This window comes from Podarcis gaigeae (genome assembly GCF_964106915.1).
Source record: "Podarcis gaigeae genome assembly, chromosome: 15".
In the NCBI taxonomy this organism is placed as follows: Eukaryota; Metazoa; Chordata; class Lepidosauria; order Squamata; family Lacertidae; genus Podarcis; species Podarcis gaigeae.
In genome coordinates, this window is record NC_139692.1 from 37,712,407 (window position 1) to 37,729,660 (window position 17,254).

At 43.5% G+C, this 17,254-nt stretch overlaps 1 protein-coding gene and 1 long non-coding RNA gene across 4 annotated transcripts in view; one reads left to right on the forward strand and one right to left on the reverse strand.

The window, feature by feature from the left end:
* Positions 1-17,254, reverse strand: part of LOC310832750 — a 404,622-nt gene that overhangs the window by 145,578 nt on the left and 241,790 nt on the right. The gene's annotated exons all lie outside the window — the stretch shown is intronic.
* MSI2 (musashi RNA binding protein 2) overlaps positions 1-17,254 on the forward strand; it is a 450,658-nt gene that overhangs the window by 814 nt on the left and 432,590 nt on the right. The window lies entirely within an intron of this gene.

The following is a 17,254-nucleotide window of genomic DNA, read 5'->3' on the forward strand; positions in this document are numbered from 1 at the left end:
TGGGCTACAAGGTGGACACTATTCAAAGTCTTTATAGGGTCTTGAGCACCATTGTTCTGGGTCTCTCCTACCTCCTTGCAAGGATGGGAGGGAGGACTCTGTTGCAACAGAAAAAAAGACCTGCCTTCCTTCCTATGGATCTTGCCTCCATTCACTCATATCTGATCATGGACTTGGGGGACTCAGTCCCTTGGGGAGTTGGGCATCAAAAGCCAACCCCCATATTTTTTCTGTAACACCTACTCTGCAGTAACATCAGCGTGGCTGCCTCCATTTTATGTAACAGCATTCCCATCAAGATATGACCCATGCCAACTTTCTGCCCTTTCCGTTAACAATTGAATACGTTTTTGTGTGTGACAATCTTTCCCAGTGGGATGAATGGGCCTCTGCCATGGGTGGCTAGTTATATGTACTGTGTGGTTTTTAAAATATATTTGCTATTGTTTCCTGTAGTGTTTTTAACTTTCTTTTAGCTGCTTTTATTATGTTTCGTACATTGCCTTGAAATATATATGTGGAAGGCAATTAATAGAGGGGAGGGGCAGGCATCTGCCATGGGTCCATTGATAGTAGCTCCTTGGATCTGTTCTTCTCCACCCATTGCACCTTGCAGACAAAAGATGAAATCTCTCCAGAAATCTGAATGTAAGGCTGTTTCCCTTTAACTAGGATGCATGGTGATTCCCTGCAGTTGCAGCTAACTCCAGCTGCTTTCTATCAGAGTGCCTACCAGCAGCCTCTGTGGAATTGGGGCCCTGATTCTGCAGCCAAGTAAGTAAGAAATACAGGGTACTCTAGGGCTCATTTGCAGCCCTTGTGGGGTTTGGGGGAGCGTGGTTGTTTGATGGAAAAAGCATTAGCCAAGTGAGGGAGTGGAGGAAGCAAAAAGACGTTTGAAGTTCCTGTGAAAGGGTGCACAGTTCTGACTCCCATTGATATGGCTCAGCTGGATACTTGTCAGTAGATGGCGATGCAGCACAAGCTACCAAATACTAGTCCCATGCGTTTTAGTCTGAGATAACTGAGAGTAGCAGTGGGCTGCTATTTCACCCTGTGGCTGTTTCTCCACCTTTCCCCACTCCAAGGTGCTTCGTTAGACTCCTGAGAAAGTTTGCTGCTTAAACCTGTAACACTTCTAATTTGAAAACAGCATGGCAAGCAATACTAGAGAATTATGAAACATGCCTTTTTTGTATTAGCTGATCAAAATAAAAGGGGTTCTAGATATTTTTAAGTTTATTTATTTAAACCACTTACTATTATTATTTTAACTTCTAAGTAGTATGCTAAAATACAACACCACCAAAACAATAAGACAGCATTATAAAAAAGGGAATTCAGTATCAAGATCCAACTTTACAGTTCAGGGAAAGCCTGACTTTGGTATGATGTATGATGTGCAAGACATTTGAAGCAGCTAACAGTTGCTGCTTCATGTGTGGAAGTAACAGGGCATTCCACAGTTTGTGGGCAAAGGTAGAAAACACCTGTTTTCAGGTTATAATCTACAGGGTGATAATCTATAGGGTGTGGTGTCACAAGTAAAATTTCCCCAGATGATCTAAGCGATTTTATAGGTCTATATAGGGGCAGGTGGTCTTTTGGGTAACTTGGTACCAAGGTCTTCAGGTGTTATATATGAGTAACAAGACCATGCAAATGGTCTGTTAGCTGACTGATAGGCAGTGTTATTTGTACTTGCCCCATCCTCTCCATTCTGTTCCTTATTTGGGACCCAAATTCTTATTCTTTCCCGCATCTGTGGCTATAGCTTCCACTTTTCTAATGATGGTCATTTACATGTCTATTCGTTTTATGCACTGTTTTGGGAGTCATACAATACTTTTTAAAGTGTTGGCCTAGCTGGAGGTGATTTGTTCTTGGCTTCAGTTAGCAAAATGTTTTGGGCAGGCACTGTCTTCTGTCTAGGGTTGCACATCTTTCTGTCTTTGCAGCTTCACAGACAAGATCGAATGAAACTACAGTGATACCTTGGTTTAAGAACAGCTTAGTTTATGCAAACCCAGAAGTAGGTGTTTTGGTTTGTGAACTTTGCCTTGGAAGCAGAACATGTTTTGCTTCCTGTTGAGTGTGTTCCATTTGTAAATTGAGTCCCCCGCTGCTATGGGAAAGCACACCTTGGTTTAAGAACACCTTGGTTTAAGAACAGACTTCCAGAACGTATTAAGTTCGTAAACCAAGGTACCACTTTGTGCTGTTAATTCCTTTTTTTTAAAGCATCACTTGTGTTCATTCTTTTTACACAGTAAGGTAAATGTAAAGGGACCCCTGACCACTAGGTCCAGTCGTGACCGACTCTGGGGTTGCGGCGCTCATCTCGCTTTATTGGCCAAGGGAGCTGGCATACAGCTTCCGGGTCATGTGGCCAGCATGACTAAGCCACTTCTGGTGAACCAGAGCAGCACATGGAAACACTGTTTACCTTCCCGCCGGAGCGGTACCTATTTATCTACTTGTACTTCATGCTTTCGAACTGCTAGGTTGGCAGGAGCAGGGACCGAGCAACGGGACTCACCCCATCACAGGGATTCGAACCGCCGACCTTCTGATCAGCATACTTTTACATAGTAGCCACAGGCAAATGTACCTTTTAGCTCCTCTCCCCCGCCGGATGATCTAAGTTTCCTTTGGGGATGAGCAGTAATATTTGCTTTGCATGCAGAAGGTCCCAGGTTCAGTCGTGGCTTCTCCGGGTAGGGCTGGCAGAGATCTCTTGTCTACAACCCTAGAGAGCTGCTGCCAGTCAGTGCAGATTACACTAACATAGATGGATCAAAGGCACACGTGCCTGTGTTTAAAGAAAATAAGAACGGGAATTGTTCAAAATGGTCTGGCTTTCTCCCAGACTACTATGTCAGATAGTGGTCTAGTTTGAATGTAATGCTAACCTGCAGTTTTAACTTTGCAAGAATCAGCTTGTTCAAACTTCTGGGTCACGTGCTTTTTTGCCTGCTGCCCCAGTTCTGCTGCGGCCATGAGGAGATTAGGAGTATCCGCTTCCTAGTTTAAAATAACAGGAATTTCTCATTGCATTTGTACTGGGAACGTGGACTACTTTTAAACAATGATTTGTTGAAACAAGACAGGATCACAGTGAATGCTTTGCTCCTTGCTTGTTTCAGTTGCGTGTAAGACTGCTCAAGAAATCTGGCGTATATAAAGCTTGACGTGCATTTTTTCCTTACACAGTTAAAAAAAGAGATTCATTCTAAGAGTTTGTTTTACAAAATAAAAAGATTCAGGAAAGTATTTTATGTTGCAATAAAGGAAGAGGGTGCAATTTGTATATATAACCTGTATTGCAACTTATTTTTATAACAGGCAATTTGGTTTTGTCTAATGCTAGTACTATTCAGAGGACGCAGGTGGCGCTGTGGGTTAAACCACAGAGACTAGGTTGGCGGTTCGAATCCCCGCGACGGGGTGAGCTCCCGTTGCTCGGTCCCTGCTCCTCCCAACATAGCAGTTCGAAAGCATGTCAAAGTGCAAGTAGATAAATAGGTACCACTCCGGCGGGAAGGTAAACGGCATTTCTGTGCGCTGCTCTGGTTCTCCAGAAGCAGTTTAGTCATGCCAGCCACATGACCTGGAAGCTGCATGCCGGCTCCCTCGGCCAATAAAGCGAGATGAGCGCTGCAACTCCAGAGTCGGTCACGGCTGGACCTAATGGTCAGGGGTCCCTTTACCTTTACCTAGTATTATTCAGAGAGTAATGGACATGAGTAACCTCAGTCTAGCCATTTCACTAGGTCTACTCTGAGGAAAAGTCAGTTGGATATAATTCTCTGGGGGTAAAGTGTCAAAGGTTTGTTTTCTACTAAACAAAAGGCAGGTTTCCTTAAAAGGAAACAAGATGGGTTCAAATAGTTTGCTTTACTTCAAAAAAATTTAACGCTGTTTCAAATGTTTCTGTTTCATTTTTTCCTGAGACCTGTGTGTATAGGGTGGTATACAAATTTAATAAATAATAATTTTAGAGACCTTTGTATTACTCCCCCCTGAAATGAGTGTACAGTGGTACCTTGGTTTAAGAACAGCTTAGTTTATGAACTTGGATTAAGAACGCTGCAAACCCAGAAGTAGGTGTTTTGGTTTGTGAACTTTGCCTTGGAATAAGAATACGTTTCGCTTCCTGTTGAGTGTGTTCCATTTGTAAATTGAGTCCCCCGCTGCTATGGGAAAGCAAGCCTTGGTTTAAGAACGCTTTGTTTTAAGAATGGACTTCCAGAACGGATTAAGTTCATAAACCAAGGTACCACTGTACATTTTACTATTGTGCAGCAGGCTGGTTTCTACACACACACTTCTGTCTTCCATCCAGGAAAGCAAGAGGCATTATCAGACCTCCAAGGACATATTTCAGCCTGGCAAAAAGACTCAAGGAGGATGCAAAGCAAGTCTGGTGAGGGGTGTGTTCTGGGAGAGAGTCGTAGGGGTTGTATAGAAAGACGTGGATTTGGATCTAGGCCTGAGATTCCCCATCTCTGTCATGGAAATGAATGAGATTGAATTTCCATTCACTTCAAGCAGACTTACACTGGTAAACTTGGCAAGGAATTCCCCGCCCACCATATTTATTGATAATCTTGGAGCATATATTAATTTTGCCTCCCCCCCCCCCCACGTTAGATGCTGAAATATCTTTAATGCTATCGTTGAACTGATTGCAGAAAAAACAACCGCTCACCTACGTTTTGGTTCTTCTGAAGTGCCATAAGAATAATAGTAATGATAAATTAAATGGTATCTTTATTTTCTTTCCCTGTTCCATCCCAGCCTATTTATATCTTAGACATAGGCCAGGGTCTGCAAGCATTTGCATCAGTGTTTTGACACTGACAAAAACACCACTTGAAAGGAAGCTATTGAGGCTCTAAAGGCATAATGCATCACAAAAAAACTTTTTCTCCCCTTTGGGATATGACCTGTACAGGTTATTTTGATTTATATCTGTCAGCTAAGGAAGGAAGGAATCTAAAAGTTAGCATCACTTAAGAAGGAAAGGACAAAGGAAGAAGCAGAAGCAGGTAGAGATTTCTGAGTTCAAGCTTGGCTTGTGCCACCAGGATAACAGTTTGCAAACATGAAGATTGACCCTGTGTTTGATAATTCAGTGTTGCTTTAAATTCCTGGGCAAAACTGGCCCTAACATTGGGCAGAGTGAAGCAACTGCCTCAGGCAGCAAATGTCGGAGAGCAAGGAGTGGCTGTGAGGTTTTGGAGGAGAGCGTGCTCCAACATTTGTCACCTGAGGCGGTTGCCTCACTCTGCCCAATGCTAGGGCCAGCCTTGCCCTTTTATAGCCTGCCCTACACTCTCAGAGCTAACTTGCTGCCCCTATGGTAGTCAGTGTCGAAATTAGATTCAATTGCCGCTCTGGTTGGCTTCTGAACGAGGAATGTGGAGGGCATGGAATCAGGTCCTTTGCCCCAGGCATCAAAATGCCTTGGGCCACCCTTGTTTTGAGCGGCGAGGGGTGGGGGAGAACACTGGCCACACATGAACTATACATTTAAAGCATTATGGTACCATTTTTGAAAGCCATTGCATCCCCAAATCCTGGGAGCTGTAATTTGTTAAGGGTGCAAGAGTCCCCTGATTCCTTCTCTTCTCATAGAGCTACAATTTCCAGAGTGATTAAACAATCAATCTGTCTTCTCAGGGAAATCCAAGAATTATACCTCTGTGAGGGGAATAGGGGTTGCCTGGCAACTCATAGTGCCCTTTATAAACTACAGTTCCCAGGATTCTTTGGGGGTGTGTGTGCAATGACTGTTAAAAGTTGTATGGCACTCCTTTAAATGTATGTTGCTGGTGTGGCAACTCTTCCCTTGTCTCTGTTTTATGTCTGCCCGCTAATTAAAAGGGTCCCCCCCCCCAGCTGATTGTGTCTTGCTTTTAATCAATTAATTAACCAAGTTAAAGCAAACATTTCAGCAGCTCAGTAGCAGGGATGCGTGGAAGCCCTTTAATGAAGACAACAGTTCCTTATGGTTAAGTAGTAGAAGCAAATATTTGTTTCTGCTCAGAAGAGCATCATAAATGGAGGTCCGGCCGCAGCCACTTAGGCTGGCAAGATTATCAGGTTTCAAGGTTTTCCTTCGAGGTGCAAACGAGGCCAGTTTCTAGTTCGGCCATCTTTGCATAAGGAAACACTTGTCAACTAAGTTTTCAGGTGTGAGGATGAGGAATCATAGACTATGACATGTGCCAAGGCCCTCCATCACATGGTTCTTCAAATCTAATGTAGACTTTGTATCCAAAGAACCACATCCATTTCAAAGGATGACTTTGTTTCAGTTAACATATGCCTAGTTCCGCCATCCCTATTTTTATCGCACCCCGTCCTCCAATTGTGATGGTCCCTTTTTTCTCACTGTAGTACTAATACAGTGGTACCTCAGGTTACATACGCTTCAGGTTACATACACTTCAGGTTACATACGCTTCAAGTTACATACGCTTCAGGTTACAGACTCCGCTAACCCAGAAATAGTGCTTCAGGTTAAGAACTTTGCTTCAGGATGAGAACAGAAATTGTGTTCCGACGGTGCAGCAGGAGCAGGAGGCCCCATTAGCTAAAGTGGTGCTTCAGGTTAAGAACAGTTTTAGGTTAAGTACGGACCTCTGGAACGAATTAAGTACTTAACCCGAGGTACCACTGTAATGCCATTACAGACCTCTCCAGTTGTTCTGTTTTATTATCCATGTGCTCATGATGATATTGGGGCAATTACACCCAATCCCAGTTTCAATACTGTTGGCGGTGGACATACTACTTTGTGCGTGTCTTGTGGCTTCCTGCTGAAATCCTGTAACTTTTTGCACACAAGTGTTTGTATTTTTGTTCACTTTTTGTTGCACTATAGAGAACATGAGGAGAGTCCTGCTGGATCAGGCCAGCAGCCCATCTAGTCCAGCATCCTGTTCTCACAGTGGCCAACCAGGTGCCCCTAGGGGAAGCCCACAACCCTGAGCCCAAGAGTGCTCTCCCCACCTGTGGCTTCCAGCAACTGGTTTTCAGAATTATTACTGCCTCCGACCATAATCATCAGTAGCCGCCTCCACCATGAACTGTCCAGTTCTCTCTTAAAGCTATCCAAGTTGGTGGCCATCGCTGCCTCCTGTGGGAGCCCGTTCCGTAGTTTAACCGTGCCCTGCGCAAAGGACTGCTTTTTACCTGTGCAAGAGTGCCCCTCCAGATGGCAATACAGTGGTACCTCGGGTTAAGAACTTAATTCGTTCTGGAGGTCTGTTCTTAAACTGAAACTGTTCTTAACCTGAAGCACCACTTTAACTAATGGGGCCTCCCGCTGCTGCCGCCGCCGCACGATTTCTGTTCTCATCCTGAAGCAAAGTTCTTAACACGAGGTACTATTTCTGGGTTAGCAGAGTCTGTAACCTGAAGCGTCTGTAACCTGAAGCATCTATAACCCGAGGTACCACTGTACTGCAATAAGCATTGCGGAACAACTTACAAAGCTGGTGTGTGGACAGTCCAATATAAATGCACCACTATTCTGACAGTATTTACATGTTGCAGAATGCACCTGCCAAAACCCACCAGTTTGGAGTGGTTTTACATCTTCATTTTACGTAGAGAAGCGTCTATTTCCCCCCCATTTGCCTGTCACCTGTGCAATAATAGCCAGGGACGTGTGCTTATTGCTGCATCCTTTACCCAGGCCTCCAGACAAGCACCTCTCCTTTCTCCCCTCCCACTCCCCCTGCCCCCCCTGTGTGTCTGAAGGATGCTCTATCTCTTTGTAATTACTGTTCTATCATTGTCTTGGCGTGGAAACATCTGGTCTCCCCAGCAATCCTCCACTTTTCTCCCATAGCCACTATTTCTTTTGAGGCTTTTCATGGATCATAATGACCTTCTCTTTTCCATAATGCCTCATGTGTCTCTCCTTGTGCACAGCTGTTTCTTCCACCTTTCCATCTCTTGCCATCCCCCTCGATATTTTCCCCATCAGCACCATCCTCGTATTCACAATTTTTGCTCATCTGCTTATCAAATCAAGGCTGCCTCTCCTGTCGCTGGTCAGTGCAAGCCTGCCAGCGTCCCTCGCATCTTCCAAAATGAATCTTTCTCATTTCATCTCACGTCTTGAGGCCTTTGTTCTTCTGAATTAACATTTTAAAAAGTTAATCTTCACAACCTTGGTGTCTTTGTTATGTTGGACTTTCAATTCTCTTGTACCACCTCCTTTTTCCTTTGCGGTATCTTGAAGAAAATTTGAAGAAAAGGGAATAAATTCCTTCTCATTTACTTAGGTTTTTTTTTTTAAAAAAAAATAATAATCTGAGTTGTTTATTTTATTATTTATATCCTGCCTTTCTGTTTAATTAAAAGTACATCAAACAAAAATAATTTAAAAACAGTGCACCAATGCCCACAATAAAAATGGCAGCAGTTAAACCATTCAAAAGTCAGAGTTTCATAAGAACAACCCCATTCTCTCCCCGAGAAACAGCAAAATTAAAATTGCAACCAGCAGATCTTGTGTCGAAAGGCAGCTAGGATATAAACGTATAGACTTACTGTCTAAAGAGCAGAAAAGAAGGAACTTTTCAGAAAAGTTTGCTTGAGGGATTTCTTTGAGGACTTTTCAGCCTCTTGATTTCATCAGCAAGCAAATGTTTACTAAAGCTTAGACAAAGAGCCTAGTGAAAGTAGTGGCAGATGGAGAAGACTGTCTTGGCCTTGGCCAGCATTGAATGAAACCTTGCCCCAATCTGGCCTGCACCGTGAAGGAAAAGGGTTTGGGGGCAGGGCCCTCCAAGGTGTTTTGTGACCCTCCAGATGTTGTTCTAACATCTTCTGGAGGACCGCAGGTTCCCTACCCCTGCTTTAGGCCCTCATCACAATACATCAGAAATTTGGGGAGACAGCTTTAAGATGAAGAACCCTAAGAAAGGAGACCCCTGCAGGGGCTGTGAAGTTGCCCATCAACAGTTGGCATCTGAGCAGCAGACTGAGAAGACACACCTGGTCACCACAATGGTGAGAGATGTGTTTCTATGCAAATTTTGCTCATATGCAAACCTATGTCCTCTCTGGCCCTCTCTTTTGGTGATGCTATTTGTTGTGACGTGGGGTTTGTGATTTCAGCTCTCTTGACATAATATGCTGGAGACAGTTCTCTAGTAACACTTCTTTATTAAAGCAACAAGACTGAAGACTGAGGAGGGGAGAGCTACATTTATAGGGACAGGGAACAAACTAGAAAGGATACATTTTGGAGGGAACAATATCAGGCAATCACAGTCCTGCCTTTTGGAGGCAACCAATAAGACAGAGGATCCAAATACAGCAGCTTAAATGAACCAATAGGAGCTGTACCCTCTGGAACCAAAAGGCAGTTACTTTACCCTAATGCAAATACAGACAATAATAATGCAGATATAAAATCCTTTGACTCAATACACAACACCATTACACATAGTTCCTACCCCCCCCCCCCGCCTTGCACCATTTTATCCTTAACAACAGCTCTGAGAGGTAGTTAAGTCTGAGAGGGGGTGGTTGGTGGCCGGTGTCTGTGCAAACACATGCATGGAATGGCAACGTTTTTAGTAAGTCATTCTTTTCTACTACAGTTGCATGTCTCTTCTGCATTGGTCTCTACAGCCGCAGCAGGTGCTGTAACCTTCCAATGGTTTGACTTCGCCCCCAAAGGCGCACTCCTCCATTGTCTCCTGAGACATACGCCAACAAAAATTGTAAAGAATTTAGACTGTATTTGTATATCTGTATCTGTATACACAGGTGGGACTGCAAAATCGTAGATTACAGAACATAGGAACATAAGGAAACTAAGTTATACTGAGTCAGATCCTTGGTGTATCCAGGTTAGCAGTGTCTACACTGGGCAATGGCACTCCAGGGATTTGGGCAGGGAGTCTCCCCTAGCCCTACCTGGATATACAGTTGGGGATTGAACCAGGAGACGTTGGTATGCAAAGCAGATGCTCTACCTACTGAGCTACAGCCTCTTCTCTAAAATCTGTTAATCCTGAAAATCCCTGTTGCCAGTTCCCCCTGCCCTTTGCCACTGTGACAAAAATACAAATTCTATACAGTACTGTATTTCCGAATGTTTGTGTTTACCTAAAACAGCCTCCTTTCCTGGCCTACCTCGATAGGCCTGTTCTTGGAATGACTTTGCAGAAGTTTTGACACCTGGCGTGGATGATAGAGAAATGATTATTTATATGTTGCTGCGTTGAGGTGGGGAGCAGGAGGAGAGAGGAGGGGGGATGCTTTGGGTGGCAACAGAGAAGAGGATTAATGAATCATGCAATAATTTTTCAGACGCAGGATGGTGGTGGGGCTGGGTGGGGGGGAGAACACAATTCCTACATACATCATGTTTTCACCCCCTTATCGGGGGTATCACATTTATGAAGAAATAGCTTTGGTGTTTTGTTTTGTTTTTTGCACGCGCGTACCCTTTTTATAAGGGGAGCATATTTATATATAAATAGGGCTGTAAAAATCGTAGATTAAGGAATCTATTCATCCAAAAAAGAGTTATGTGCCTGTCACGCTGCATAATGGCTGCCTGTTTCAGGGAGAAAAATGTCTTTTTACGGAGACACACTGAGTACCACATGGCTGCAAGTTGGCCAAGGTTTTCTAACCAATGGTGAGTTGGCTTGCCTGGAAGCATCTTGTGGAAATGCGTAAAAGGCAGGGCACAGCAACAGGGTGGGAAAATAGATGCAGGGCGATGGGGATGCAGACCTCCCTGCGCCTCTCTTGGAATGAGAATAATGCTATAGCACTAGAGAGTTATGGACATCTTTAAAGCAGCCGGATTTCAACCTGGAGTTCCTGTCTAATATGCAGGGACACCCACTGAGAGGGGGAGATAATTTCCCCACCCCATGTTTCAGACTATGTAAGACATATACATGAGATGCAGAAGGGTCATAGTGCAGTGGCAGAACACCCCCCTTTGCATGCAGAAGGTACCATGTTCTCCAGGTAGGTCTGCTTGAAACCCTGGAGAGATGTTGCCAGTTAGCATGGGCTAGATGGAAAAAATGCTCCGACTTTGCATACGGAAACTTCCTATGTTCTGTGTGACCGATTATTATGCAGTATAAAAAGTAATTACTTGCGTATTGTTTGCAAACGGAAAACTTCAAAAACAGTGGATACCAATTGTCTTTGCTGGACTGCTTTCTGTTCTGGACATGGAGCAAATAAGTTAACGCCAGCCAATTTCTATTCCTTTTTCTGTTTCTGTTGGAATTCCCTGACATCCCCAATAGTACCCAAGGCCAGTCAAGTTATTTTGGAACCTGGAACAGAAAATCCCACGCAGGTGCCTCTTCAGTAAAAATGCAACAGTAATCAATCAATTGAAGAAACATTTGCTGCTTTTTAAAATGATGCCTGAAATCAGTTGCCTGAAGTAGCCACCTCAACTCACCTAGGGAATTGTCCTGCACTTTAAAGGTAAAGGGACCCCTGACCATTAGGTCCAGTCATGGCCGACTCTGGGGTTGCGGCGCTCATCTCGCTTTATTGGCCGAGGGAGCCAGCGTACAGCTTCCGGGTCATGTGGCCAGCATGACTAAGCCACTTCTGGCAAACCAGAGCAGTGCACAGAAATGCCGTTTACCTTCCCGCCAGAGCGGTACCTATTTATCTACTTGCACTTTGACGTGCTTTTGAACTGCTAGGTTGGCAGGAGCTGGGACCGAGCAATGGGAGCTCACCCCGTCGCGGGGATTTGAACCGCCAACCTTCTGATCAGCAAGTCCTAGGCTCTGTGGTTTAACCCTCAGCTCCACCCACGTTCCTCCGTCCTGCACTTTACCTCTCCCTAAATGGTTGGACCAGCCATGCCTGAGGTCGTAACTGACCAACAGGCAGAAGATGATTGCACCTGATTGAATGTGTTATTCACTATACTAAGTAGGTAACATTTTGTTATCTGGTCCTTGACGTTTTCAGAACCGTATCTCCCAAATTTCACTCCTGTCTTGTTTTTATCCTTCATTCCATGTGATTTCCTTCTCCAAGCCTTTTCCCATCTCCCAACGATGCATCAGAAACCGCAGAATGTTCATCTCCCCGGTACTTGTATTTTAATAAGCAAAAGCCACATCAGCCCAGCCAATTTTGCAATTCAGCACATTATTGCAATTTGAACGACAGAGGTATAAAAATGATTGGCAATCTGGCATTCCACTAAATCTTGGGCCACCTGCTTCCTGTTGCATTGTAACGTATTTTTCCTTAAAAATGAGAAATGTGTGTATATATTTACCTTTATCACTTTGCTGGGAGCAGCTATTTCATCATCACCTTTGACTTGCAGATTCCACAAACTCAAAATGGCAAGTCCTTGTCGCTCCTGATGGACACTTCGTCTTCTTTTTTGCTTCCTACTGAAAAGAAGTCATTAACTGTTTCAAAATACATAATGTGCTGGTGGTTGCTTGGCTTAAACTCCAGCCAAATAACCCCGCATTTTACTAGTCTTGCACATTCTCTTTTTGGGAAAGCAACTCCCCCCTCCCCCGTTAATAAAATAAATAAGACAGCCCCTTAGGGTTGTATCCAGCAAAGTTCTGCTCATAGTAAAACCACAGAAATGAATGAGCCTAAGATAGTCTTGTTACTTTAAATTAAATTACATTTATTTAAAAGGCTTTTTTAATATACTGCTGTCTCATGAAACAGCAACATTAAAAAAGCATTTTTTAAAAATACAGAATAATAATCAAAATGACTGGCTAATCAAGAACATTTTATGCAACTGCACAGGCCTGTCTTCAAGAGACACTGGAAAGCCAAAATCCAGGGTGCCTACCAAATCTCTGCTGAAAGAGTGTTCCATTGCACGAGACCAGCAACTGCAGATATCTGGCTTCTGGTTGAGGCCAGTTGGACCTCTATAACACAGGGGACAACTAAGAGCACTCCTCCAGATGATCTCAGTGATCAATCTGGGACAAAAGGGCTCAGGTGGTCCTTCAGGTTTCCTGGACCAAAGTTGTTCAGGGCTTTGTGTATTAACACATAAACTTTGAACCTGGCCCCATAGCAGGTAGGCAGCTAGTGCAAAGCCATTGGCAGTCACTGTCAACAATAATGATGCGGAGGTGTATTGTTCCAGAGTCTTGGGGTTTTTAGACTTCTTACTATTTCTGCAGCAGGGTCCCAGCAGGGAGCCTGCCTCCTGCCTCCTAGAGCCACCCAATCTGCATGAAAGGGCATCGTTTCAGCCACAGAAAAGGAGTCTTTCCACCCTCTGTGCCAATTGGAACCAATCAGAGTGAAAGTAGGTGAGTTGGATAAGAAGAAGAAGAGAAGAAGAGTTTGGATTTGATACCCCGCCTTTCACTCCCTTTAAGGAGTCTCAAAGCGGCTAACATTCTCCTTTCCCTTCCTCCCCCACAACAAACACTCTGTGAGGTGAGTGGGGCGGAGAGACTTCAAGAAGTGTGACTGGCCCAAGGTCACCCAGCAGCTGCATGTGGAGGAGCGGAGACGCGAACCCGGTTCCCCAGATTACGAGACTACCGCTCTTAACGACTACACCACACTGGCTCTCTCTCTGAGGATGGGCTCCTAGAATCACTCTGGAGGAGGCATGAGGGTAGAACACCAAGAAGGAGTTGTTCTCCCTGCTTCAGAGCTAAACATTTAGGGATACTGAAAGCACAAGGTACTTCCATTTCAAGATGACGGTGTGTAATTTCTGTTACGTATGATGGGACTTCAAAGAAAACACAACTGAAGTCACTCCAAAATAAGATATTGGAACTCTCCAAATAATCTGCTTGTTTGCACAGAAGACAGAAGATATAGTGGAAAGGTAACACACAGAGATCTGCGTTGATCACTACAATGCACCACTAATTATACAATAATCTTATAAAATAATTATAATCTTGGAAGTGGTAGTGGTTGTAACAGTGTGTGGCTGGACTTTCATGAATGGAACCTGCATTTCTGAATTTGCCACACTACTTGCTAGATGACGCCAGTGGTGTCCCGATAACATCATGAGCACAGATCATGAATGCACAATACAAAGCACATGCCTGTTTCCTTCTGAACCACAAAACTAACAAGCTGCAGAACCAACTGGGAGTGGAAAGTTAGTGGAAATCCTCCTGCATTGTCTCTCTGGTTGCCTCCTGGTGTAATCCAAGCCCTTTGGCCTCCCTCCACCTGCGGAAGGGATTAGAAGCTTCCTAACATCCTCAGAAAAGCTTAAGTGTTCCTGTTTTAGCCTGGGAACAGTTCTTGATAAGGAGCTGCCTCACGGCAGTTGTGCCAAATTTAAGTACTGATGGAGTTTACTGCCTTATTTCTTCTGCAAGTCTGGTCATTCGGGGTTTGCTCTCTTTTTCTTTCAGTCTTTCATACCTGGTGCTGGCAGGATGTGGAGGCAAAACTTTTGACTATTTTTCAGGCAGAGCCAGAAATGCTTTTAGTTTGTTATAAATGACAAAGTTGAAAGGGTGTTGCCAAACTCTTCTTTTAGAAGTTAGAATTGCGACAATATTATAGCGTAGAATTTAGTTTTGTTCCCACTCCCAGAAACATGAATTGAACACAATAACCTGTTCCTATGGTGGCAGTAGTGATGTATGGAAGTGAGAGCTGGACCATAAAGAAGGCTGATCGCCGAAGAATTGATGCTTTTGAATTCTGGTGCCGGAGGAGACTCTTGAGAGTCCCATGGACTGCAAGAAGATCAAACCTCTCCATACTGAAGGAAATCAACCCTGAGTGCTCACTGGAAGGACAGATTGTGAAGCTGAGGCTCCAGTACTTTGGCCACCTCATGAGAAGAGAAGACTCCCTGGAGAAGACCCTGATGTTGGGAAAGATGGAGGGCACAAGGAGAAGGGGACGGCAGAGGACGAGATGGTTGGATAGTGTTTTCGAGGTTACCAGCATGAGTTTGACCAAACTGCGGGAGGCAGTGGAGGACAGAGGTGCCTGGCGTTCTCTGGTCCATGGGGTCACGAAGAGTCGGACACGACTAAACGACTAAACAACAACAACAACAACATGGTGGCAAAGCATTTTAGTGCAGTTATTTTTGCAAAGCAATTTTCCATTACATACTTTTTTTGGTTTGTAATCTTCACTAATATATATATTTTCATGCATATATTACCTTAGTGTACACATTTAGTACACTATACTTGACTTACGTGGCTGGAGAACTGTATTACAACATTTTGATAATTTCAAAATTCAATCGATGGCTGTGTTTCAGTTCTTGGAAAGGGTGAATAAGGTAGGTTTGCCTTTAAAGGTGAACTGGATTTAATTTCTTCCCATCCCTAGCTCTTTTGGGTGACTGGATGGGTACGTGCTGCAGAGCAGTATTCCAAATGCTCCAGCCACCTGACATTTTCATTTCTTCAGAATGCCTGTGGACTGGTGCAACCACTGTCAATTGCTTCTTGCTGTCCAGCATCCTTTTTGCCCTCCACTCCCCCAGGCTGTGGTTTCACCAACTCTGATCCCAAAGTTCACATTTAATGGTACCACTATTGCAAATATTAATTTTGCACAGCTTGAAGCAAATGGATGGATAAAGGCAGACTCCTTTTGGACTCCAGCCCTGTAAGTATTGTTCAAAATTTTACTTGCAGAACTTCCTTCTAAACAGAACATCAACGATAGTGATACATCCAAAATAGTTGCTTACAGTATATTGTGCATGTCCAGCACAGGCTCAGCTTCTTACAAAATATACAATAATTCCAATAGACCAAAAATCAGAGGTCTGTCTCTCCACTAGCCTGCAATACAGCCTAAAGCTGTGCCACTTATTGAGAGCCATTATTTCATCCTTTTGTTCTCTGTGGCATCCAGAGAAAGACTTTTAGGCAACTCCCTTTATGATGGCAATTTGCAGTTGAATACTTTAATCATGTGGTATAAGGTTAAACACTCACATGTTAGAGAAGAGAACATTCTCAGTTAATCATTAACTTAGTTAAAGCTCAGAGAGCTCTTAATATGCTGCCATGAAGAATCCCCAATGTTAGCAATACACATCCAGGCATTGTCCATTTCAGTGTCAATTGAACAATTATACTTAACAACCACTGTATGTATTCTTAAATCCAGTTCAGTGGACACCAGTGTGTGGCCTGGTCTCTTGTGTAAGAAGAATGGAGATTGGTTTTCTGTTCTGCTGCTGTTCACCTTCTTTCAAAAACCATGTTATTCGTCCTACTCTCCACTGTCATAAAGTTATGGAACTTACATTACTTATGTTATTAATAATGTCAATTAAATTATTCCATCCCATTCAGTTCAGTGCAAGGAAAAAATGCAAATGGTGGGAACATAATCAACTGCTTTTCGTTTGCAGACTAAAAGTAATAACAACAGTGAATGCCGATTGTATTCACCGGATTGATGAATAAGGAAACACCAGCAATTTGCCCTCCATTTTTGTCTGAATTTTCTGACATCCCTAGTTATAAAACTCTCTTCCGTTAGATTTCTCAAAGAGATTAAACCTAAAGTGGGACATCAGCTTTGTCTGTTTACCCTGATGAGAGGAGAGACGCAGAAATTCTACTGATGCCAAGTCAAGCCTGGACTTCAGCAGGCTTGAAAGATGTCCTTCCTACAGGTGGGAAAAATACATTCTCACCAGACACATTGGCTTTAAAGCCCCGAAACAGATGAGAAGTGATAGCACCCCACAAAGGCTCTCTATAACACAAGTCTTCTTTACACAATATCCTTCGTTCTGAGAGGGGAAAGGAGATGAAGAGAAACAAATGGCTTGGCTGGAAAAGGCTTGACTTTTGAGAAAAGAGTTATACTCTCAAGTTCATAGCCTCACATCCTGATTCCAGTTCAGTAGCAACGAATGTGGGCAAATAGGTCAATTCTGGTTTCTCATTCTTCCACTCTTAGTTCCGTTCTCCACATATCTGTATAGTGTCATAAGAATGTAGCAGCATTTCAGTGCTGATTTCTCCTAATACCATATAGAAATCTTCGGATGCAATTTTGCCAAAATACATTTTTTTTGCAAAGTAGATTTTCCCTACTGTAATTCATTTTGTATGGTATTTTCGCTGACATATGTTTTTATATTCACACTTTACACTTAGCTTATGCGTATTTGTTGTTGTATGTGTTACTTGGCTGAAGAACTGCAGCTCAAAAGTGTGAATTGTTTCAGTTCACGTCAAATTAGTTCAAATTAGGTAGT